The sequence below is a fragment of the Magallana gigas genome, chromosome 8 (genome assembly GCF_963853765.1).
Source record: "Magallana gigas chromosome 8, xbMagGiga1.1, whole genome shotgun sequence".
Lineage (NCBI taxonomy): Eukaryota > Metazoa > Mollusca > Bivalvia > Ostreida > Ostreidae > Magallana > Magallana gigas.
The window spans coordinates 29,003,873-29,030,640 of NC_088860.1; the positions used below are offsets into that span (position 1 = coordinate 29,003,873).

At 33.9% G+C, this 26,768-nt stretch overlaps 1 protein-coding gene and 1 long non-coding RNA gene across 3 annotated transcripts in view; one reads left to right on the forward strand and one right to left on the reverse strand.

Moving 5' to 3' along the window:
- LOC105327689 (dynactin subunit 1) overlaps window positions 1–26,768 on the forward strand; it is a 276,187-nt gene that overhangs the window by 20,054 nt on the left and 229,365 nt on the right. The window lies entirely within an intron of this gene.
- LOC117690247 (uncharacterized) lies at window positions 11,610–17,722 on the reverse strand. The gene is made up of 2 exons (XR_010708270.1): window positions 16,920–17,722; window positions 11,610–12,278 (listed from the first exon to the last, which is right to left on the reverse strand). It is a non-coding gene; the product is annotated as an uncharacterized lncRNA (long non-coding RNA).

Here is a 26,768-nt window from a genome sequence, read left to right on the forward strand (position 1 = left end):
TATTCATGCTTACATCGTGCATCATCAATGACGTCATAGTATGACGTTTGCGACGTCAGTTGAATCTGTACATGGAATCTTGAGTTCTTTTAGTATTTTGCCAATAGAATTTACCAGTAAAGTCTGCATTTTTAAAAAACATTATTTCTGTGTACCACGATATTATTCAATTGCAGTAGAATATGAGATACATGAACATTGCTAACAAACAGAAAAAAATTTAATTGGCAAAGTTAACATTTTACGTATGTAAGTAAATATATATTCCTTTACCTTTATGTAGAATAAGCGATAACATGTATAAGTAGCTAGTTGTGGGTTTTTTGTCAAACGGTGAAATGCATTAAACGAAAGGAAAGATGCAAGCGATTTTTTTTTTACACAAATACGTGTTCCTGAATACAGCGGGAGAAAGACAGTCGACATCACGTGTAAACATGTACATAAATGATAAACTTAACTTCTTCAGTCAAAAAACTTGATTATTTAATTCCTAAGTACAGCTGTAATTGTATATTAAGCCAGCGTCCCTTGCATAAAAAAAATTGCCAATGCATATGTCTTTTCTTTATCAGCCACCTATTGATCAGTGTTGATTCGTCGCGTGGTCAATGTATATCCGGTGAACTGTTACCTTTCTTAAAAGATCGATTGTGTCTGTTTCGATGAAGACGGCTTTTGGTATACACAGCTTTAATAGAATACATTATCAGCATGTGCACTATATAGAAGTCTAATCCTAATTGCGATGTCTTTGTTGATAATTTGTCCAATAAAATAAAAAATCACCCTAAATGTGTGTACATCGGTGACTTACTTTTGCCTATAAATTCTCGATTGATATCATCTTTGATGATTTTATGCATATTAAATCTAATTATACCCACACTTTCTAAAGAAAGTTCGGTTATATTGTTGTTACCCTGTTCCGTCCGTCCGTCCGTCACGTTTTACTTTCTCAAACTGCTCTTACATCTTATAAACCAGCAAACTGAACTCTTGGAGTTTGATTTGGGGTATCATGTTGTTTTGTAAAGAGGTTTCAAAAATTCTCTGTTAGTCCTGGGGGTCAAATAGTTGGTAAAAAATGACGTTTTTTCACAAAAAACCTTCTTCCTCGAACTCCTCCTACATTTTCAACAGAAGACAAATCATCTTTTGGAATATGTTTTAGGGTATCCTATAGATGCGCAATAAGGTTTCGGAATTTTCAATTTTGTCCTGGGGGTCATTTAATGGCTAAAAAACTACAAAAAAACTGGTTTCAAAAACGTCATTTTTTTTTTGGCAGTAGCCAAATGATCTTCTAGAATATGATTGGGGGTGTCATATTGAGGCCTGATCAGGTTCCAGAATTTTTTTTTTTATTAAGGGGATCAGTGGGCAACAAAAAATGACGTTTTATGGCCAAAAAAATATGGTTCCCAGAACTCCTCTTACAACTTTTGGAGTAGCTACGTCACATCTTGGGATATAATTGGGGCTGTCCTATAGATGTGCAATAAGGTTTTAAAAATTTAAATTTCATCCAGGGAGTCAAATAGTAGCAGAAAATTGACGTTTATCACTAAAAAAACGAACATTGATCCAAGAGCTCCTCTTATGATTTAATGGATAGACAATCATATCTTGGGATATCATAGGGACTGTTCTTTAGATGTGCAGTAAGGTTTTCAAAATTTAAATTTCATCCAGGGAGTCAAAAAGTTGCAGAAAATTGATGTTTATCACTTCCAAAAAACATAGATCCTAGAACTCCTTTTATGATTTAATGGATAGACTCTTCATATCTTGGGATATGATAGGAACTGTTCCATAGATGTGCATTACAGTTTTGAAAAATTAAATTTAACCCTGAGGCCCATTACCTACCGGTACATACCTTTTGATGCCCTTTAAGGATCAAGAATATATATGGTTAAGGGGTGGGGATCTCAACCGTTTTCGAGACATTTGTGCACTTCCTGTTCAAGGGGGGTCAGGACCACCCACAGGGCCCATGACCTACATAACATTTGATGCCCCTTGACATCAGAAACATGAATATATATGGTTTAGGGGTCATGATTATAACAGTTTCTGAGATATATGGTAATTTCAAATTCCTGGGGAGTGGGGATGACCCCAGGGATCAGATCTAATAAACCCTATATATTGCCAGTAATAGCCAATATATGATTATGAAAACCCTATATTATTATCTTTGTCCACTTTCAAGTTACCATTTACAATAGAGTCTACGATTCTTCCTACAAGGTTCAATGTTAGACCCCACACCCTTTTGACACCCCCCTCCCCCGAAAAGTGGTTGTCTAACCCAAAATGAGAAAAATCAAACCAGGGTGCACAACTAGATATGCAGGCCTATCATATCCTAGAGTTTTGTACAATTCTGTTCAGCCATCTCTGAGAAACAAGTTCAGAGCAGGAAAGAAGAAAAAGAAGATGAAGAATAATAATACATGTATTAAGAACCGTACAAAAACAATAAGTCTCCAAATTTCATTCAGGAGACTTAATAATAAAGATTAAATAGAGATAGGATTATCAAACATCAATGATTTAAAGATAATTGACAATTTCTGATTCTTAAGGGGGTCAGGATGACCCCTTAGGGTCATGACTTACATGCCATAATGATCTGATGCGCCTGCATGACCTAAGGAGGAATAATATCTTTGGATTAAGGTGGGGATCTCAATGGTTTTTATGATATTTAATAATTTCAGGAAGAGCACTTGGGATCATGACCTACATACCATCTTAAATGCCTTGAACAAAGAAACATTAATATAATATGTACATGATACTGTAGACGTACTTTTGTCCGCGTGGTATTAATTTACGCTATGAACGCGGGCACATTTTTTCCGTGGAATTTTTTCCCAGTGTACTTAAAGTGCATTTTGGAATGAAATTTTAAAATTGCATTACATGAAAAAGGATAATTGAAAGTTACTACATTCTATACATGTAACACTTGCATATATGTGTACCCAGCATGCCCAGCGTATATCGTTTTTATCTATGCAAACTGTCTTTGTATTGAGAATTCACTTAATAAATAATTTAATCTCCTAAAGATTTGAATTTTCTGTAAATTTACTTGCATGAAATTTAAACTTCTCCCAGCTTGAGATAACGGCACGTGCCAGACGACAAATAGCCCCAAGCGGGTATTGACTTATAAGTGATAAAACTGATCAACTCATTGACAGTTACTATTAATTAAAGATGTGGTATTTCACAAGACGATTTTACCCAGCGCCGTAACATCTTGACGGCTAACTAATGACTACCGATCAGTGCAGAACCGATAATTACTAATCACAGTGAACAGTTCTTACACTTTAAGTCCAAAGTTGGACAAATTCTAGGTAATGAAAATCGCTCAGAACTAAATTTAATAATACTTATTCAAATGATTTTTTTTTTCATTCAAAGAATCCGCGTAAATTTTTACCCGCGGATTAAATTGATATTTTGATTCCGCGGAATTATGACCCCGTGGAAAAAAATACGTCTACAGTATATGATTCAATTTAAGAACCCAGATATAGATCAATCATCTGTTTTGTAATACATGTACTTCCTATGTATATATACATGCACATGTATTAGTTTGTGTTTTGTTCTATACTATTCATGTTCATGACTGTAGTATGGCTTAGTCTTATTTTAAATTACATTAAAAAATTGTCAAATATATGACTTGGAACCTCCACTCCCAAACAAACTCAAATATAAACTGTTCTCTCCCCCCCTCCCCCCCTCCCCCCTCCCTTGTCGAATGATGTATTAAAATCAAAATATAATTTGGGTGTCTAAAAACTTTTATAAACTGGTAAAAAAAATTATATTACACCTTGCATAATTGACAATTAAATGATCTATTGAGATATGATCAGAGGTCATATTTCTACCTTGGGATCAATAAGTAGTATTCATTGACAAGTTAAAATTAATAACAATAAATGATTCAAATTATAAATGTTTATACTCCACATTCACCCCCCCCCCCCCCCCCCCCCCGCCGCAATCTAACCTGGTTATAAAGATTCAGTCTTCTTAATACATTCTTACATGTGTACAGTAGCAAATTTTAAATCATTTCTTGATTGCTTTTCTCTCGTGATTCACATTAACATTTTGGAAATTGCTTAATTCAATTTTTAAGATTTATAAACAAAATGTTATATGCATCACTTCCATGTGTATTCGCCTATTTAGGGCAATTGTAAAGTCTCCTAAACAAAGCAGTGACATCATTAGGCTAGGATTTACCCACATGGATCAAACACTACTGTATAACATATGAATAAGATAAAATACATCATTATTTCTAGTTCTAAAATGTCAGGGTGTCTCCAAGGGGGCATAATCTACATACAATTTTACGGGCAATGACACAAAGAGCAAAAATAAGTTATATGGTTTAGGGATGAGTATCTCAGATCTCAGAAGTTAACAAAATATACAGTGTATCATATCATTTCCTATTTCATAAAGGGGGGGGGGGGGGGGGGGGTTAAAGACAACACCTGGGGGTCATTAATGTACTTAACACCATTTGATGCATCATAATGACATTAGAAGATATTTCGTATTTTCCTGTTTCGTGGAGTCAGAACAGTCCCATAAGGTCATGACCTACATTGTATTTGATGCATTATAATACATTAAGAAAGAAATACTCCTTCCTTCCTATTATAACTCATATAGAAATGACAAGTGTCTACACCTACTGGTGTAATACACAAATTTAATAAGAAAATGTTTATACAGGGTCAATATGGGGTCAACTCAATAGTGCATGCAGTCTGACAAATGAAAAAAATAACTTTTGCAACTAAAATGACAGAAACTTTACAAATGCGATAGGATAGGTAACGATGATAAGCTTATTTAAATATTAAAAGATGATGATACAGTATGCTGTCAAAGGGAGATCACATTTAGAAAGTGAAAGTAGAACTTATATATGTATGCTGGCATCTCATTATATTGTGCTACTGCTACTACATCTATTATGCTTACCTAAATTGGTCAACATCATAATGATAATCCAATTAAAACACAATAATGAATTCCTTTAGCTGATCTTAACTAATCCTTTTCTGCATACGGAAAACACAGACATGTATGTATGGGTGTTGCTAAAACGCGGAACGGAAAACGGAACGGAAAGCGGAACGGAATGGAAAATATCATCACGTTTATCGCTTAAAAAGGGTATAGACTGGCCAGAAACGATTTACTTTGTATCTTTTATTTATATCTAATGAATGATTATCAACATGTTGTTATCTTGTTAATATTCATATGAATGTCTGTTAATTATTGCATTGTATTCATTCGGCTTTAGTTGAGTACGGAAACGGAAAAATCAAATGTATACGAATTGTGAAACATTAACATGAATAAACGAGCAAATTAGCTATAACTTTTTACTTATTTTTCTTATATGGTATTGCTGGCATATCAGCGTAACATACGCAGTTAGTGAAAGCGTTTTATGCGTGTTTTGAGTATTTTTATATTTCAAATATGATGTACATGTATATACTTACATCAAAATTGAATTTTCGGTGTTCTAGACGATCTTTTATCATACAGACGATACAGTATCATTGAGATGGAAGAAAAAAAACCGTAGGACTGACGACATTAAAAATTAAGATACAGTAAACATTAAAATACCCGGTAATTTGTATAACTAGTAATTTGTGAAACTAGTATTTTTAGCAATGCAATTTTGTTTACGTTTGCATTATAAAGCAGTTGTTTATCTTAGCAGCTATATACATATGATCCGAATAGAGAGCTCTAGACGTTGCCTGGTTTGATTTTCCGATTATATATTGGGACTATAGTCTGTCGATCCCAAAATATTCATGCAGCACATTTGGACGATTTATAATGGAAAATGTTGACATCTTTTCTCCATTTGGAAGTCACTCAGAAGACCTTGCACAATTTTTCAACACTTTCATCCAGGTCTGTTGAAATGCAAAACCCCATAGACTTCTTTATTTTTAGCCATGTATTTATACCAGCTGATAAGCTAGAGAGGACGTTTTAAAGAAAGAATAATGAGAATGTTTAATGCTTCTAAAAGAGAATTGCTTGAACCCTGATTTATATATAAATATACAGCAAAAAGTGAATCGAGGATATTTTGGGACAGAATATAGTGGTCAATGCATGTACTGTTAATTTTGAGGAAATAAATATTCTTGAATAAATAATCTAATATTGCTAATCTTTCTAAAAAAATTAAAAAGGTACATAAAGAATATCGTTTTAGCATGATTAACAAATCTATGAGGTAAATAACATTAGATAAGATTTTCCGTTTTCCCTTCCATTCCGCTTTCCGTTCCGTTTTCCGTTCCACGTTTTAGCAACACCCATGTATGTATACACGTGAACCCATCTAATCGAAGAGCTGGGTAAAACTAGTACCCGCTAATGAGACATGCAGACCTGTGTTGTGTACGTAACTTCAGACAAAGATCATTCATTTGTAACATGCATGTATTTTTATGACCCATTCTTCAAATCCACTTGCACTATTTCATCAGGTAAAAACAGCTTTAAGGTGGTGCAGGACACCTGCATATTGTGATGTACATGTATACTTTCTATTGAGATGAACAATAAAGTATATTAAATATTGATTAAATATTTACCCCCCAAATAATGTTGCCTAACATTGAAGCACATTGGGTTTGAGCGTTTACATGTCTGGGGTCCAAGGTGTATTTTTGGTAATTTTACAATTGATATAAATGAATTTTCATGGGGGGGGGTCTGGACCCCTCACTCCCACCCCTTCTCTAAATCTGTGCACACGATGATGTTCATCTAGGCACACAGAAGCAAATCTAAAACCGGCAACCGCCACGGGGAGGGGGCATAATTTAATTTTTAATTTTGTTTGTAATAATTATGTAGACCATTATATTTTCTATGACATAAAATGTTAAGATTATTGATTAACTGAAAATTCACTGCAAACAGTTCTACCCCAAATTGCACATAAAGTGCTGCTCATGTCACGATGTATATAAAATATCATATGGGAAGATTATAAATTTTAATTGTATTACCGGAGCTTGCATATAGCCTTCATTTTTAATTAAACTGGTACAAAACAGTGTTATTTAGGGGCAAACACATGGTGCGGGTATTACTGTCTAATGACAGCATCTAGTTAAAGTTGTTCTTGTATGGCATATAGAAACAAGAGGCCCATGGGCCACATCGCTCACCTGAACAGCAGTTCCTTGTAACATTACATTTCGTAGCATATGCTTTTTCTATTTTAAACATTGAACCCCTTTCTGGGGACCCAGTTATGGTCCGAGGTTTATGGTTGGCTTGAACAACATAAACAGTAACATAGGAATGAAAATGTGTAGCACTGCGGTAGGACCGCACGTACACAACCTGAAAAACTGAACGTAGCAGAGTTCCACTTCAAGAGAAATAACTCTCAGACTGTACAGAACATCAAGAAAGATAACTCTTGGTTCCACTACATTAGAGTTTACACAATTTGAGGATCCTTGCATAATAATCTCACAAACTGTAGCATTATAGTTCTCGAGAAAAACTTTTTAAAAACATTTTCAATATATCTTTCTAATATGTTAAACTTTGAACCCCTCTTGGGGCCACAGTATTACTTCAGGGCTAAAGTTTTAATTATTTGGAATCTACATTATTTAAGGATGCTTGCATAGTTATCTCACAAGCTGAAGCATTATAGTTCCCTAGAAAAAGATTTTTCAACATTTTCCCTCTATATTTCTATGCTAAACTTTGAACACCTCTTGGGGCCCCAGTATTAGATTGAGGTCACAGCTTTTATAATTTCGAATCTACACTATTTGAGGGTGCTTACGTAGTTATCTGACAAACTGATGCATTGTAGTTCTCGAAAAGAAGATTTTTAAACATTTTCCATATATACCGGTACTTCTACATTTAACTTTAAACCCATCTTGGGTCCCTAGTATTAGTCCAGGGGTCACTATTTTAAAACTGTCGAACCTTCATTATCCAAGGTTGTATGCATGATAGTAATCTCACAAATTGAGGCATTGTAGTTCTCGAGAAGAAGATATTTTAACGTTACCTTTATATTTCTATAATAAACTTTGACCCCATCTTGGGGCCCCAGTATTGGTCTGGGGGTCACGATTTTACCAATTAGGAATCTACATGAGCGAAGGCATAGAAATTCCACAAACTAAAACATTGTAGTTCTTGAGAAGAAAATTTTTAAACTTTTCCTTTATGTTTTTTAAAATGTTTAAATTTTGAACCCCTCTTGGTGCCCATCAATTGTCCGGGAGTTACAATTTTTTGAATCTACATTATTTAAGGATGTACATGTATGCATAGTAATATCCAAAACAGTTGCACTATAGTTCTTGAGAAGAAGATTTTAAAACATTTTCCTATATATGTTAAAATCTAAACCCCTACTGGGGCCCCACTTTTTGTTCAGGGGTCACGATTTTTACAATCTTCACTATATATACAACCGTTTGTGTATGTATTGGCATTTTTGGTGAAGTGGTTTTTGAGAAGAAAATTTTTAAACATTTTTCATATGTAGTTCTATGTTAAACTTTGAACCCCGCCTGGGGCTGCAGTTTTGATTTGAGGGTCACGATTTCTACAATTTAGAATCTTCATTATACATACAAGCTTTTGTGTAAATATTGGCATTTCTGGTGCAGTGGTTCTTGAGAAGAAGATTTTTTAAACATTTTCCTAAGGTATATCTATGTTAAACTTTGAACCCCGCCTGAGGCCCCAGTTTTGGTCCGAGGGTCACGATTGTTACAATTTAGAATCTTCACTATATATACAAGCTTTTGTGTAAATATTGGCATTTCTGGTGCAGTGGTTCTTGAGAAGAAGATTTTTTAAACATTTTCCTAAGGTATATCTATGTTAAATTTGACCCCCGCCTGGGGCCCCAGTTTTGGTCCGAGGGTCACAATTTTTACAATTTAGAATCTTCACTATGTATACAAGCTTATGTGTAAATATTGGCATTTCTGGTGCAGTGGTTCTTGAGAAGAAGATTTTTTAAAAATTTTCCTATGTATTTCTATGTTAAACTTTGAACCCCGCCTGGGGCCCAAGTTTTGGTCCGAGGGTCACGATTTTTACAATTTAGAATCTTCACTATATATACAAGTTTTTGTGTAAATATTGGCATATCTGGTGCAGTGGTTCTTGAGAAGAAGATTTTTTAAAAATTTTCCTATGTATTTCTATGTTAAACTTTGAACCCCGCCTGGGGCCCAAGTTTTGGTCCGAGGGTCACAATTTTTACAATTTAGAATCTTCACTATATATACAAGTTTTTGTGTAAATATTGGCATTTCTGGTGCAGTGGTTCTTGAGAAGAAGATTTTTAAAACATTTTCCTATGTATTTCTATGTTAAACTTTGAACCCCGCCTGGGGCCCAAGTTTTGGTCCGAGGGTCACGATTTTTACAATTTAGAATCTTCACTATATATACAAGCTTTTGTGTAAATATTGGCATTTCTGGTGCAGTGGTTCTTGAGAAGAAGATTTTTAAAACATTTTCCTATGTATTTCTATGTTAAACTTAGAACCCCGCCTGGGGCCCCAGTTTTGGTCCGAGGGTCACGATTTTTACAATTTAGAATCTTCACTATATATACAAGCTTTTGTGTAAATATTGGCATTTCTGGTGCAGTGGTTCTTGAGAAGAAGATTTTTAAAGACATGCACCCTATACTTACTGTTTCGCAATTATCTCCCTTTTGAAAAGGGCTGTGCCCTTTATTTTTACAATTTATAACCCCCTTTCCATAAGGATGCTTTGTACCAAATTTGGTTAAATTTGGCCCAGTGGTTTTTGAGAAGAAGTTGAAAATGTGAAAAGTTTACAGACGGACGGACAGACGGACAGACGGACGGACGGACGGACGACGGACAACGGGTGATCAGAAAAGCTCACTTGAACCTTCGGTTCAGGTGAGCTAAAAAAGTCAGATTGCCGGGCCCTTTCTTTAAAAAAAATAACGATGAGTACAGAGAGATTTAAAACAGTATTTGTTTCCATTCAACCCCCCCCCCCCCCCCCCCCCCCCTTGCCTACCCTCAGAAAAAATCGATTTACGGCCGAGTTCACTACAAATCTATATATATGATTACACAAATTCTACATGCTTGCTATGAATTCGACTTTTCAAGACAATTTTACGACATGTGCTACTGCTTGGTGTTTTAAATAAAAGTGTTCATTTTAACCTATCTTCGCATCAAAATAGTAAACCCACATCTCTCTCTCTCTCTCTCTTTCTCTCTCTCTCTCTGAAATATGATCTTAATTCTCAAGACATTTACGGATAGCTTATCACTTGTAACAATTCTCAAAGGACATAAATATCACTAGAAAAAATGAAATGTAAATGAATAGACGTTCTGGCATTTATAAGGAATAATTAACTCAAGAATATTTTTAAAGAAATCGATATTCTTTTTTCATTTAATTAATGAACATTAAAACACTGCTGTAGTCATTCCCTTGTTCCAGCAGTCAAAAATTGTACTTGTGACAGTCCGATATATTAGAGAGCTTCTAAATATCAGACCATTACCAGTGGTTAAAATACTGTTATTCTTTAAATCGGGCTGTCTCAGGAATCAACAACGATATTCAATGGAGTGATTTAAGTACTATATATGCCTCAAACACTTCTGTATGAAAAAATGGGCCCCTCATCCAAGCATACCCTGGATGTGATGGATGAGGGACATTCTTGGAGTACAGCCGGAGGCTGAGGAGTATCAATAGCATAATTCTTGACTAATTATACTCGGGCTCGCTCTTCAAAGAATTCAAACCATGTGACGTCAGTAGTATATATAGCACCGCCATGCATCTATCACTCATAATTTAAAGAAAATTTATTGTCAATTAGAAACTAGTGGCGGGCATGAATGTTTCACATGGGTTGGGAATGTTGATACTCCTCAGCCTCCGGCTGTACTCCAAGAATGTCCCTCATCCATCACATCCAGGGTATGCTTGGATGAGGGGCCCATTCTTTTCATACAGCCTTCGGCATATCGGAGTATCAATAGCATGTTCAAAGAATTGACAATAAATTAGATCAACCATTTATTCAAAAAACAATTTAAGACTGTGTCAACAACAACTACATTTGTAAAACAGCATTCATAAATGTTTTTGTGTTGTTATTACTTGCTGTAACATTACATGTATCTCTACAATAGAATTTTTTAAAATTCTTGGAAGAAGACCAGTCACCAGTTTTAAGTATATCCGTCAATGAGGCACCACTCCTTAATGCTGAAGAAGATGCAGCTGAACGAATAGAGTGTGCCTTGAAATAAGTGATATCTATTCCTGCACTTCCCATAACATCTTTGATCCATCTTGCCACTGTACTAGTAGATACTTTATTGAAAGTCTTATATGACACTAAAAGTTGATCACTTTTTCTCCTTTTCTTCGTTCTTTTGAGATATTCATGAAGTGTCGACACAACACATAATTTTTTATCACTATATTTTTGCAATGAAATAGAATAAGACCTTCCTGGTCTGGATGTTTTCAACAATGACGTAAAATAAAACACAACACTATCTGAATTTAAACACATATTCTTAATATTCATACACACTAATGTCTGAGCTCTAGCCGCCGTAGTCAATGCTAACAAGGTACACAGTTTCAATGTGAGAAATTTAATGTCCAAAGACTCCAAAGGAAACAAACTTTTCAAAAAGGTTAATACTTTAGACACATCCCATGTCAACTTGTATTTCGGTAAAGATGGTCTCAGGTTGAACAATCCTTTCATAAACTTAGTTAAAGATATAGAATTCTTACTCCATTTATCATCGTTCAGAGCTAAAGTCTGAGTCACTGCCACTTTATGAGTATTTATCGTGGAATATGATTTTCCATTTTTGAAGATACTAAACAAATATGACATTAGTTCTTTCTCAGTAATTTCATTTGCAGATCTATTCCGTTTATCACACCAAAATATGAAATTTTTCCAGGCAAGGTCATACTGCTTCCTTGTTGATTTTCTGCATGATGAGAGCAGGACGATTCTAATGTCTTTTGGAAACCCTCGATTCTCCAATGTTTTCCAGATATAAGTGCTGCGGCTAGTAAGATTGTTTTGTTGAGGGGATGTTTCCGCTCTCCATCTGTCATTAAATCTGTGTGCCTTGGCAGCCTAACTGGAACAGAAATGAGCATTGAGAGAAGTAAAGGAAACCAAGATTGAGATTTCCAAACTGGAAACACTACAATAGCTTTATCGACCTTATCCTCAATTATTTTATTCAAAATTTTCCCCAATAGATGAAAAGGTGGAAATATATATGGATTTAGATTCTTCCATGTAAAGGAAAAAGCATCGATTTTCCATGCTTGTGGACAATATTTCCATGTAACAAACTTTTCAATTTTATGATTGGCAAATGATGCAAAAAGATCAACATCAGGAGAAAAATATTGTTTCAAAATTCTTTCATATATTTCTGGTTTCAATGACCATTCTGCTGAACTAGATGTTTCTCTTGAAAAATTATCTGCTAATTCATTTGATTTACCAGGCAAGTATTGACACGTCACCCAAATATTTCTTTTAAAACACCATTCCCAAATATTTCTTGCTAAATAATCCATATCTTGTGAAATCATTCCACCCATATTATTGACATAAGCAATGGCTGTTGTATTGTCACATTTCACTCCAATATGAACATTATGTTTCTCTTTAAAGAAGAATTTTAATGCTAAATATATTGCTAATAATTCGAGGTAATTAATGTGAAATTTCTCCTCCACTGATGACCAACTTTTGCTAAAATTCTTATCTCCAAATACAGCCCCCATGCCTTTAAGGGAGGCATCTGTCTCTATCCAGTAATCTACATGAGATAGTCTAATAAGTTTGCCATTCTTTAACTCAATATTTTCTATCCACCAGTTTAGATCAAGTCTACTTAAAGTAGATAAAGTTGCCTGACCTTCATAATCTTTGTCATTTTTAGCTCACCGAGACGAAGTCAAGGAGAGCTTATGCTATACCCTCGGCGTCGGCGTCGGCGGTGGCGTCGGCGTCGGCGTCGGCGTCCGGACCTGGTTAAAGTTTTTGTTGCAGGTCCTGTATCTAAGCTATTACTTGTCCTATCTTCACCAAACTTGCATGGGTGATGCATCTGGACCTACTTATGGACTTGAAAGACTTGGATGCTGAATCTGGGTCCTAAATTTCAGATGCTGGAGGAGGTTAAGGTTGTTGGACCAGGTTAAAGTTTTTGTTGCAGGTGCCCTTTGATAGCAATATCTTAGTTACTGCTGGTCCGTACATCACCAAACTTGCATGGATGGTGTGCCTTATGATACTGATGCACCAGACAGGCTTGAGTGCTGAATCTGAGCTATAGGTTTCGGATGCTGGAGGAGGTTAAGGTTTTTGGAGCAGGTTAAAGTTTTTGTTGTGGGTGCCCATTGATAGCAATATCTAAGTTACTACTGGTCCTTACTTCACCAAACTTGTATGGATGATGCGTCTTATGATACTGATGCACCTGACAAGCTTGAATGCTGAATCTGAGCAATAGGTTTCGGATGCTGGAAGAGGTTAAGGTTTTTAGAGCTGGTTAAAGTTTTTGTTGCAGGTGGCCTCTGATGATTATATCTTAGTTACTACTGGTCCTTACTTCACCAAACTTGTATGGATGGTGCGTCTTATGATACTGGTGCACCTGACAAGCTTGAATGCTGAATCTGAGCAATAGGTTTCGGATGCTGGAAGAGGTTAAGGTTTTTAGAGCTGGTTAAAGTTTTTGTTGCAGGTGCCCTCTGATGATGATATCTTAGTTACTACTGGTCCTTACTTCACCAAACTTGTATGGATGATGCGTCTTATGATACTGATGCACCTGACAAGCTTGAATGCTGAATCTGAGCAATAGGTTTCGGATGCTGGAGGAGGTTAAGGTTTTAAGAGCTGGTTAAATAAAGTTTTTGAAACAGGTGCCCTCTGATGATGATATCTTAGTTATTACTTGTCCTTACTTCACCAGACTTCCATGGATGGTGTGTCTTATGATACTGATGCACCTGACAGGCTTGAATGCTGAGTCTGGTTTCGGATGCTGGATAAAGTTAAGTTTTTAGGAACAGGTCACATGTTTAATAGATGATAGTACTATATCAAACTTGCATAGTTGATTTAACTGTAATATGAATGAATCGCAGAGGTAGCTTCAGATGCAGAGCTTGATCTCCATTATCAAGGATGCTAAAAAATAAATCTTAGTTATTACAGGTCCTAACTTCACCAAACTTGAATGGATGGTGTGTCTTATGATACAGATGCACCTGACAGGCATGGATGCTGAATCTGAGCCATAGGTTGCGGATGCTGGAGGAAGTTAAGGTTTTAATTGCTAGTGCCCTCTGATGATGATATCTTAGTTATTACTGGTCCAAACTTCACCAAACTTGCATGGATGATGCGTGTTATGATACCAATGCACCTGATGGGCTTGAATGCTGAATCTGAGCCATAGGTTTCGGATGCTGGATGAGGTTTAGTTTTTTGGAACAGGTCACATGTTTTATAGATGATAGCTTGCATAGTTGATTTAACTTTATTATAAATTAAATGCAGAGGTTGCTTTATATGCAGAGCCTGATCTCCATTATCAAGGATGCTAAAGAAATCTCCTACCTCACTCAAACCAGCTCGATAGATAGATGTGTTTGTTGATAAATGATATAACATGATTCCTATGATATAGTATTGTATGATATGAAACAATATTGTTTGATATGATACAATATGATATCATATGTTATATTATAAAAAGTTATACAATACGATATGATATTGTATCAATTTTTTGGATATTTTATGATATGATATTGTATCATGATACTGTTATGTATAGTATTGTATATTATGATACAATATTGTATAATATTATATTGTATTTTTAATTAATTATTTTATCACATGATACAATTACATAAGATATTGCAAAATATAATATTTTTGTTCATGATACAATATTGTATATTCTATAATATTGTATCATACAATATTGTATAGTATGATATTGGTTTCAGTAATATAGAATTATATCACATGAAATTGTAGTATTTGATATTGTAATTTTTTATAATATTGTATCATACGATATTGTATGATATGATATTGGTTTATATGATATATTATCTTATCACATGAAATTGTATTATATGATATTGTAATATATATTATTGTGTCATATGATACAATATGTATAATATAATAATGTATTTTATAATATTTTGCTTTATCACATAATATTGTATCATTTGATAAGATACAATGTTGGAATCAAATTATATTGTATTATATGATATAATATCATATAATGTATCAAATATGTTTCAGTGTCATTCAATACAATATCATACTATATTATACAATATAATATGTTTCAATGTTATGATGTATTATGTAATATGATATTGTAATATAATACTATATTGTATTATATTTTATGATATTGTATTATGTGATCAAATACAATAAGGTATAACACAATACAATGTCATATCATACATTACAATATCATATCTCATTATTGTTTATTACGGTATTTTATTGTTTTATATGATATATATTATAAATATGACATGATACAATATTTAATTTTATATCATTGTATTGATTAACATATGAACATATGATTATCATAAAAAAAATTTATCAGATGATATACGATATTTTGTCAAAACAGAATCCATGAATATCCAAGATCATAAAGTATGATTTTCATATAAAATGATAAAGGTGGTCTTTATGAAGGTGATGTCTCATAATGGTGATGCTCCGTCTTGGTGAGCTTAGTAATCTATGATTACCTATGTTTATTTAATGCCTTAATTTTATCCCTTTCCAAAGATCTATAATAAAGTTGACCTGGGGAGATGGCATTACATGCATGAATAATTAATCCAATGAGAGTAGCTAAATCTCTTATTTTAATAAACCTTTCTTCCATTATTTTTCTTGCTACTTCTAATAATCTCTCAATTTTTTCCTTTGGTAAATATACCTTAAAACTTCTGGAGTCTATAATCAACCCAAAAAATTCAATAATTTGAGTGGGTTCTGACACAGATTTATCAAGATTCACTTGAAATCCCAAAGTATTCAATGTGTTCATAATAATCTGAGTATTCTTTCTACAATCATCTATATTTTTGTTCATTATTAATGAATCATCTAGGTAATATGTACATCTGATACCCATGGATCTAAAATAAGCATACACAGGCTTTAATATCTTTGTAAAAATTCTGGGTGCTGAAGACAATCCAAAAGGAAGTACGACAAAACAATAAAATCTTTCCTTCCATTGAAAACATAAATATTTTTGATATTCATTTGCAATAGGTACACTTAGATATGCATCTTTCAAATCCACACTACAAAAATGATCTCCTTTCTGAATGAGATTTAAAATTTGACCCAAATTTTCTTGTTTAAACTTCTCATATGTAACAAATTCATTTAAAGATCGTAAATTGATAACGGGTCTAAGCTTTCCATTTTTCTTTGGAACCACGAATATATTAGATAAAAAATGACTATCACAAAGGTCAATTTCTCTAATTGCCCCCTTTTTCCACAATTCAGTCACTTCTTCATCAACAAGAGATGTTTCGTATGTATCAAAAGCTATTTGAGAAGGTCTGTTTTTCTGATATGGTAATTCATTAAAGGAAATTTCATAACCTTGAATTGTCTTCAACACCCATTGATCATTGGTTATTTTCTTCCATTCATGAACGAAATTTTTTAGTCTCCCTACCTTAATCACATCTTTCTCTAAAATCTGTTCTTTCCTCTTCTGTCCACATTTCTCATCTCTCTGCCATATGCATTTCTTCCCCCTAAAAAAGGTCTGTTTGACCCTCTACCTCTACCATAATTATAATTGTAAGGGTAATTCTTTCTTCCTCTTGTGTTAGTATAAAAAGAGTTGTTCCTTGGCCTGTCTCTTTTGTATTTATCAAAGTCTGACAATTCTTTGATCTTTTTCTGAATATCGCCCCCAAACAAAAGTTCTGATACGGGCTGAGATGTATTACATATGTCTTGGAATCTATTGGGTAAAACCCTTCTCATCAAAAATCGTCTCTTTTGAGAAATTTGGTAGATGGAATTACACAACACGATAATTGACTGTTTTAACAGATTTCTTATCTCTTTGAACTTATCATTTGTCTTCATCATCTCAGCAATTCTGAGTATAGGTGTAATACCCGCAACAATGGTTTTTTGCACTGCTTGAAAACCAGAATCACGACTCTGGGCAAATTTTGGTAAAATGTTCCATATGTCTGTATTGACCCTAGGTGCTACTAAATTATTGCAATTAGCTGGCCTTGGATTATCTTCAATAATTTTTGATGTCTCACCCTCTTTAATACACAAAGTATTGACCATTTCTGCCAGTTTAGAATCAATATCTTTCCCTTTCTTATCTGAACTAAACCAATCTGGTATTGCCCAATCACTTAATTCTATGTCTTTCTCTGATTCATTATCAGCAAAGAAATCAAACTCGTTTTGATTTTCATTCTCACTAGAGATGCTCTCGTGTTCTATCGACTGATTTTATACTTGCACTATCTTGTTGCAAATTGTAAATACAACCAATTAAATCATTTATGCCCATGAGTTCCTTAAACTTATCTATCTCATCTTGACCCATGTTTACTAGTGCATTGGTAATATCTTTACCAGATAACTTATCATCTTTCTTCGTTTTCTTTGTCTTATTTTTATTGCCATTTGCTTTCTTTCGTTTTGTACCTTTAGAACTCGCTACCGGCCTCGCCGGTGCACATTCACTCTGGTCATTACCATTATTGTTTAAGTCTTTGCTCACAGAACCTGTGGCAGAATTAGCTCTAGTAACTGCTTTAACTTCGTTCAATTTTTTAGCAAGTCGTTTTTCTGCTTCTCGAATAGCATCGCTATCGAAACCCTCAAACGAATCATTATCAGAGTCTGCCATTATAGAGAGGACCTCGTCCCCAGATTCGATACAAGATGACATGTAAAAATGTCAACAAAGAAATTCACACGTGAACCACGTGTGTATAAGAAATATACACCAGCGTAAATTTCAAGCAGTTAAGTCATTAAAAACGAACAAACACGTGAACCACGTGTTAACAAAGACAACGTCTCAGTTTTAATATGATAACAAACCGTAAGCTAAGCTGAGCCCGCACGAAGTGCGCCAAGAAAAAATATGAGTGATAGATGCATGGCGGTGCTATATATACTACTGACGTCACATGGTTTGAATTCTTTGAAGAGCGAGCCCGAGTATAATTAGTCAAGAATTATGCTATTGATACTCCGATATGCCGAAGGCTGTATGAAAAGAATGTCACTGTTCTCGGCCCTAAAACAGGCCTCGTAACTGTTTTGTATTATTTCATACAGAACTGCTTTCGGCATACTAGTATATTCATTACATATACACAGTCGCTAAAAGGTTTGATTTTTCACTTGAACAGTTCGTGAACGGTGAGCGCACAGTGAGTGCACTCTAAACGAACGGCGAGTGCACGCTGAGCCGAATTCGGATAGCGCTTATGAACGGTGAACTGTGAGCGAACGCAGAGCGCAAACGCAAGCGCAAAGTGAACGTTGAACAATAGATGTACTCTATGTGAACGCAAGATGAACGATTTATTCGGAGTGCCCCGGGCGGTATTGTTACATTGTGTTTTGTTGGTAATCAGGAAATAATAACAATAAACTACATGTGTGTATTGTTATAAGCCTAAATATAATATTATCTGACTAAACAATAGATGAACACTTAACGAACGCAGTGAGCGCAAGGCGAAATCTTTGTGAACGCACGATGGGCATTTTGTGAACAATGAGGGAATGGAGCGGAGCGGAGAGTGCAAGTGAACACACGGTGAGCGCACATGAACGCATGGTGAGCCCACGGGAAAATAGGAAAATAAAACATTTCAAAGGAATGAATCCTCAGTTATACATTGCGCATCATCAGCATTACTTCAGGCAGTTACAAATTGCAGAAAAAAGAACTTTGAAGACACCGACATATTTACATGTACCGCCGTTATGTTGACCTTCAGCACTGGTCCCTGGTATATTTTTTAATCTTTATTGTAAATAAGCTTTTCATGCTATTTTCATCAATAAATTTATTTTCATAAATTAATTATAATGTCTACATGATAAATTTATTTGTTTTTTGTTTATTTTTTTAGATTCAAGTCATACGTAGTTTTATCATTTCATGACGTTACTTAACAAAAATGACGTCTGTTCTACATTTTTCATCAAAACAATGCCATATTGTAAACTCTGTTTATAAAAAAGTATAATAGATATCGAAAAAAGAAAAACAGTTATGAAAAGCTAAGATTCTACCCTATATTTTACCAAAATACGGTAATTTTTAATGATAGGGCAATTTTTGATGCTTCGTGGCTCTAGCTCTTTGTCATCATTGGCATTGTCGTTGTTGTAAACTTCTCACATTTTCATCTTCTTCTCCAGAACCACTTGGCCAATTTCAACCAAACTTGGCACAAAGCATCACTGGGTGAAGGGGATTCAGTTTGTTCAAATGAAGGGCCTGACCCTCTTTAAAGGGGAGATAATTTAGAATTATTGAAAATTTATCGGTATTTTTCAAAAATCTTTTTCTCAAAAACTATTAGGCCTGAAATTTGTAACTTGTATGGAAGCATTCTCAGGTAGTGTAGTTTCAAGTTTGTTCATATCATGGTCCCTGGGGGTAGGTTGGCGCCACAATGTGGGGAATTGGTTTTTACATAGGAATATAAAGAGAAAATCTTTAAAAATCTTTTTAAGAGGGAGTCTAAGAGAAAACCATGCAGAAAGGTATTGATGTTACGTTCTTTATTTTAATTCTTTTTATAATAGTTATTAATTTTAATGTATTTTAAGCATTTCTTATGAATTTTGTCAAAATCTGGCAATTGATATGGATTACAGTACCCCCTATGGGTGCCATTAGCATCAATTCCATAAAGTAGTAAAAATCATGAAGAAAATACAAAGTTAATGATTAGCTGTATTTCATTTTAAACAATTTTCAATAAAAAATATATTTGACATACATACATTTGTTATATTCAGTAGTATATTCTCACAATTTAACTTTATATAGACGAATAGTGAATAATTATAATATTAGCTCGTCCGAAAAATATTGACCGGTCAATATTTTTTGGATTTTGACTGGCTAGGAATAATATCTAGAGAACATTCCCTCTATTTCAAATAATCGCCTTTGATTTGTTGATTCGTAAATGATGACGTAAATAACTCTTCGCGACTCCAAAACAAGGTGACGTCATAATAGACAGTTATTCAAGGCAAATAAACAATGGACGCGCAATGCAACGGTTCGCTATCATAACGGATGTAAGAATTAGTGAATTCCTGTCAAGTTAAATCAGGTAGAACATCTGTATGTTAATTCTTATGGTCGGCGGAATATCACCAGTGACCGTTTGATGCTGACGATATTTTGGAAATGAACTTTGCACAAAATGGAATTCGTGAATTCTTTGTTGAGCTGAGAAAATTACGGTGATCTGTTTTTAATTACTTTTTTAAATTTTGGTTTGTTTCTTCATATAACAAAACAAATGTTAACTGTGTTTTCGGGCAACATTGATTATATTAGCCCCCTTGGGACGAAAATATTGCCCACCACTTCGCGTCCGGCAATATTTCGCCCCTCGGGGGCTAATATAATCAATGTTGCCCTCAACCCCAGTCAATATTTGTATAATATATTAAAGAGTGTTTATCATATCCAACATATAAGATTTTAACTTCTGAAGGCACCAAAGAGAGACAACTCTTACAATCTCATAATGTTCTAAAAATAGAACTTCATTGATCTTATTTCATAAAATTCTAAGAGTTATATCACCTGATACACTTCTTAGAAAAAACATAAATTTTGTATTTTCTGGAAGGTCTTTAAATAGCATATTTTTAGCTCACTGAGACGAAGTCAAGGAGAGCTTATGCTATACCCTCGGCGTCGGTGTCGGTGTCGGCGTCGGCATCGGCGTCGGCGTCGGCGTCCGGACCTGGTTAAAGTTTTTGTTGCAGGTCCTGTATCTAAGCTATTACTTGTCCTATCTTCACCAAACTTGCATGGATGATGCATCTGGACCTACTTATGGACTTGAAAGACTTGGATGCTGAATCTGGGTCCTAAATTTCAGATGCTGGAGGAGGTTAAGGTTGTTGGACCAGGTTAAAGTTTTTGTTGCAGGTGCCCTTTGATAGCAGTATCTTAGTTACTGCCAGACTTGGGGTAATGCTAAATGTAATGGTAATGCATTGCAATGCATTACATGTTTTCAAAGTAATGCTAGTAATGTGTAATGCCACAAAATTAGCATTACAAGTAATGGTAATGTAATTCATTACTTTCCAAAATCTAGTGTAATGCTGGCATTACATGGCATTACTTTGCATTACATTGCTCATTTATGCATGTTCACTTTAAAAAACGTGATGAATAAATGAATAGTTGAATTTGACTAAATTTATTTTTTTAAGAAGAAAGAAATAATTCTTGAGATAAAAATGTTTTAATTGTATTATTAAAAAAGATTTTTAAAAATTCATTTTTGAATAGTTAATATTACTAAATATAACAGCACAATTTCATTATAACATTTTTAAGAGTGTTGTTATTAAGAGTTTTTAATCATTCAAACAATTTACTCCTATTAGTTTGCACTTCAATATGAAATGTGTCAACAACACACTATGCCCCCAGGATAATCTAAGTATCAAAACAATCTATTGTTATAAGAAGTGCTAAACACCCCAATCCCCTTCCCTTCGCTATGTCCCAATAGAATAGGAGACAGACATGCACCTTTAAAAGCAAAATGAATGCACTGTCCATCCATGATGAAAATCAATATCACTTCCAATATTATTACCCATTAAAAAAAAATAATTTTACTTACTTATACTTTCTCTTTCTCTCTTTCTTGTATATTAAGTACACTGTACATTAGTTTAGACTGATAGAAAATACAAGATTCATATCCTAAGATAAAGATTGTCAAACAGTACTTTTCAGTCCAACCTATGGGAAGCTTCGACTGCTCCTGTAAAACATTTATTTAGTATAGCTGGGAAGATTTTCAAACTAACAGGATGCAGTTAAAAGATGAACCCTTTTGAAACTTTGATCATGAAGTGCAACATCAATCTTATGTCTTAAAGTGTCCTCAGTAGAAAGAAATACGATTCAAATACAGTATCTTAAGAAATATAACTGGGAAAACCATCTGTTTATGAATTAATACAATTAAGTGTCCAAAATTATAAAGATTTGTGTAATCTGGGAAAATAAATATCTCTATTAAGCTTTTTATAACCGCAACATTATTCCGTAAATTAAATTGTTTTTTGTTATGCATGTAATTCTGTGTCTCTATTTCGTATCCTACATTGTATCATGCCAAATGTCTATAAATATAATTTTACTTATGTAATATGTTGTTCATAATGCCACAAGATGATTATATGTATTGAGCAAATAAAGAATGACTCTTGTATAGTCATTGAATTTGAACCTGATACTGAGCATGAACCTGTAGATATGTTAAAGAGTGTTTTATATTTGAAACATTTGCAAAAACTCTTTATGAGCTTTACTTTTTAAAAACAAAGTAATGGTAATGGTAATGCATTACTTTACTCATGTAATGGTAATGTAATGCATTACTTCAAGAAAATCAAGTAATGGTAATGGTAATTTAATGCCCAAATTCATGAAGTAATGGTAATGTAATGCATTACTTTACAATGTAATTCGCCCCAAGCCTGGTTACTGCTGGTCTGTACTTCACCAAACTTGCATGGATGGTGTGCCTTATGATACTGATGCACCACACAGGCTTGAGTGCTGAATCTGAGCTATAGGTTTCGGATGCTGGAGGAGGTTAAGGTTTTTGGAGCAGGTTAAAGTTTTTGTTGCGGGTGCCCATTGATAGCAATATCTAAGTTACTACTGGTCCTAACTTCACCAAACTTGTATGGATGATGCGTCTTATGATACTGATGCACCTGACAAGCTTGAATGCTGAATCTGAGCAATAGGTTTCGGATGCTGGAAGAGGTTAAGTTTTTTAAAACTGGTTAAAGTTTTTGTTGCAGGTGCCCTCTGATGATTATATCTTAGTTACTACTGGTCCTAACTTCACCAAACTTGTATGGATGGTGCGTCTTATGATACTGATGCACCTGACAAGCTTGAATGCTGAATCTGAGCAATAGGTTTCGGATGCTGGAGGAGGTTAAGGTTTTAAGAGCTGGTTAGATAAAGTTTTTGAAACAGGTGCCCTCTGATGATGATATCTTAGTTATTACTTGTCCTTACTTCACCAGACTTCCATGGATGGTGTGTCTTATGATACTGATGCACCTGACAGGCTTGAATGCATAGTCTGGTTTCGGATGCTGGATAAAGTTAAGTTTTTAGGAACAGGTCACATGTTTAATAGATGATAGTACTATTTCAAACTTGCATAGTTGATTTAACTGTAATATGAATGAATCGCAGAGGTAGCTTCAGATGCAGAGCTTGATCTCCATTATCAAGGATGCTAAAAAATAAATCTTAGTTATTACTGGTCCTAACTTCACCAAACTTGAATGGATGGTGTGTCTTATGATACAGATGCACCTGACAGGCATGGATGCTGAATCTGAGCCATAGGTTGCGGATGCTGGAGGAAGTTAAGGTTTTAATTGCTAGTGCCCTCTGATGATGATATCTTAGTTATTACTGGTCCAAACTTCACCAAAATTGCATGGATGATGTGTCTTATGATACAAATGCACCTGATGGGCTTGAATGCTGAATCTGAGCCATAGGTTTCGGATGCTGGATGAGGTTTTGTTTTTTGGAACAGGTCACATGATTTATAGATGATAGCTTGCATAGTTGATTTAACTTTATTATGAATTAAATGCAGAGGTTGCTTCAGAAGCAGAGCTTGATCTCCATTATCAAGGATGCTAAAGAAATCTCCTACCTCACTCAAACCAGCTCGATAGATAGATGTGTTTGTTGATAAATGATATAACATGATTCCTATGATAAAGTATTGTATGATATGAAACAATATTGTTTGATATGATACAATATGATATCATATGTTACATTATAAAAAAAGTTACACGATACGATATGATATTGTATCAATTTTTTTGATATTTTATGATATGATTATGTATCATGATATTGTTATGTATAGTATTGTATATTATGATACAATATTGTATAATATTATATTGTATTTTTAATTTATTATTTTATCACATGATACAATTACATAAGATATTGCAAAATATTATATTGTATCCTATGATACAATATTGTATATTCTATAATACTGTATCATACAATATTGTATAATATGATATTGGTTTCAGTAATATAGAATTATATCACATGAAATTGTATTATATGATATTGTTATATTATATAATATTGTATCATACGATATTGTATAATATGATATTGGTTTATATGATATATTATCATATCACATGAAATTGTATTATATGATATTGAAATATATTTTATTGTGTCATATGATGCAATATGTATATTAATATAATAATGTATTTTATAATATTTTACCATATCACATAATATTGTATCATTTGATAAGATACAATGTTGGAATCAAATTATATTGTATTATATGATATAATATCATATAATGTATCAAATATGTTTCAGTGTCATTCAATACAATATCATTCTATATTATACAATGTAATATCATGTTTCAGTGTTATGATGTATTATGTAATATGATATTGTAATATGATACTATATTGTATTATATTTTATGATATTGTATTATGTGATCAAATACAATAAGGTATAACACAATACAATGTCATATCATACGTTACAATATCAAATCTCATTATTGTTTATTACGGTATTTTATTTATTATATGATATATATTATATTAGAAATATGACATGATGCAATATTTAATTTTATATCATTGTATTGATTAACATATTAACATATGATTATCATAAAAAAATTTATCAGATGATATACGATATTTTGTCAAAACAGAATCCATGAATATCCAAGATCATAAAGTATGATTTTCATATAAATTGATAAAGGTGGTCTTATGAAGGTGATGTCTCATAAGGGTAATGCTCCGTCTCGGTGAGCTTAGTAATCTATGATTACCTATGTTTATTATAATAAAATGAATTCTTTGGAAACAAAAAAGCAACAAGCTACGAGGGTTGTTCGGAAATTATTGAGACAAATCGATTATTTTCTTTTCTAAGTGAGGAATTTTGGTGATAATTGGCATAGACACTGAAGAAACACCAACAAATAATAAAACAAAGTAATCTTAAAAGAATATTTAATATTTTGTTTACGACAGTAGATAAACAAGTCGGTGGTCGGGGTACCCGGCGTAGCCATGAACTCGGAGATTAAACAACTTAAACATCTACTTTATAAGTGTCCGTAGAATTACATTTAATGATAAAAGAAATCAAATTAAATGTGTTCATTTTGCTATTCTTTGCAACTAACTGTTGATTAAGTTTCACTGATGTTCGAGTTGAAATACGGATATGGTACACATATATTTACCAAACAATAAAAATCTGACAATGACTTTACATTGAATTTTGACGTCAAGGCGGCGCAACGAAAACCATTAAACTGGTGGAAATCTCAAAAGAAGACCTTTTAAAGCCACGCAATTGCGTAAAAAACTATATGATGACAAGACAAGGTATAGAACTTCAGTTCATCATATTTTTTTCATTGATTGTTTAACTAGAATTAGGCCAAAGGGATTAATTAACAACTTTTGACACACTAACTGTTGTCAACAGTTCTAAAATATGTAAAAAAAATGACTGCAGGAGACATTCACAGTAATTAGACTTTGGGGTAAAAATAACTCGATTTTTTCTCTAAAAAAACAAGAATGAGAGAAAATGTAAATGATGACATCTTGAAATTAAAACAAAAGATGAGAAATAAAGAATAATTCTTATTTCAGTTCGTTTTTAAGGTGTTTAAAACACGGGAGCAACAAGAAGCATAAAAATGACGTTGCGAAAAGTTTTCGGTTGCACCGGGTTACAGGACAATGGCACGTTGGTCAGCTTACTAGGAATGATCTATTCATGCCATGAACAAGAAACTTTTCACATTGATGAACTCTATCCTGATTTATGTTTTGGTAAAATTTCAAGAGTTTATCTTTTTAGCTCACCGAGACGAAGTCAGGGGGAGCTTATGCTATACCCTCGGCGTTGGCGTCGGTGTCGGCGTCGGCATCGGCGTCGGCGTCCAGACCTGGTTAAAGTTTTTGTTGCAGGTCCTGTATCTAAGCTATTACTTGTCCTATCTTCACCAAACTTGCATGGATGATGCATCTGGACCTACTTATGGACTTGAAAGACTTGGATGCTGAATCTGGGTCCTAAATTTCAGATGCTGGAGGAGGTTAAGGTTGTTGGACCAGGTTAAAGTTTTTGTTGCAGGTGCCCTTTGATAGCAGTATCTTAGTTACTGCTGGT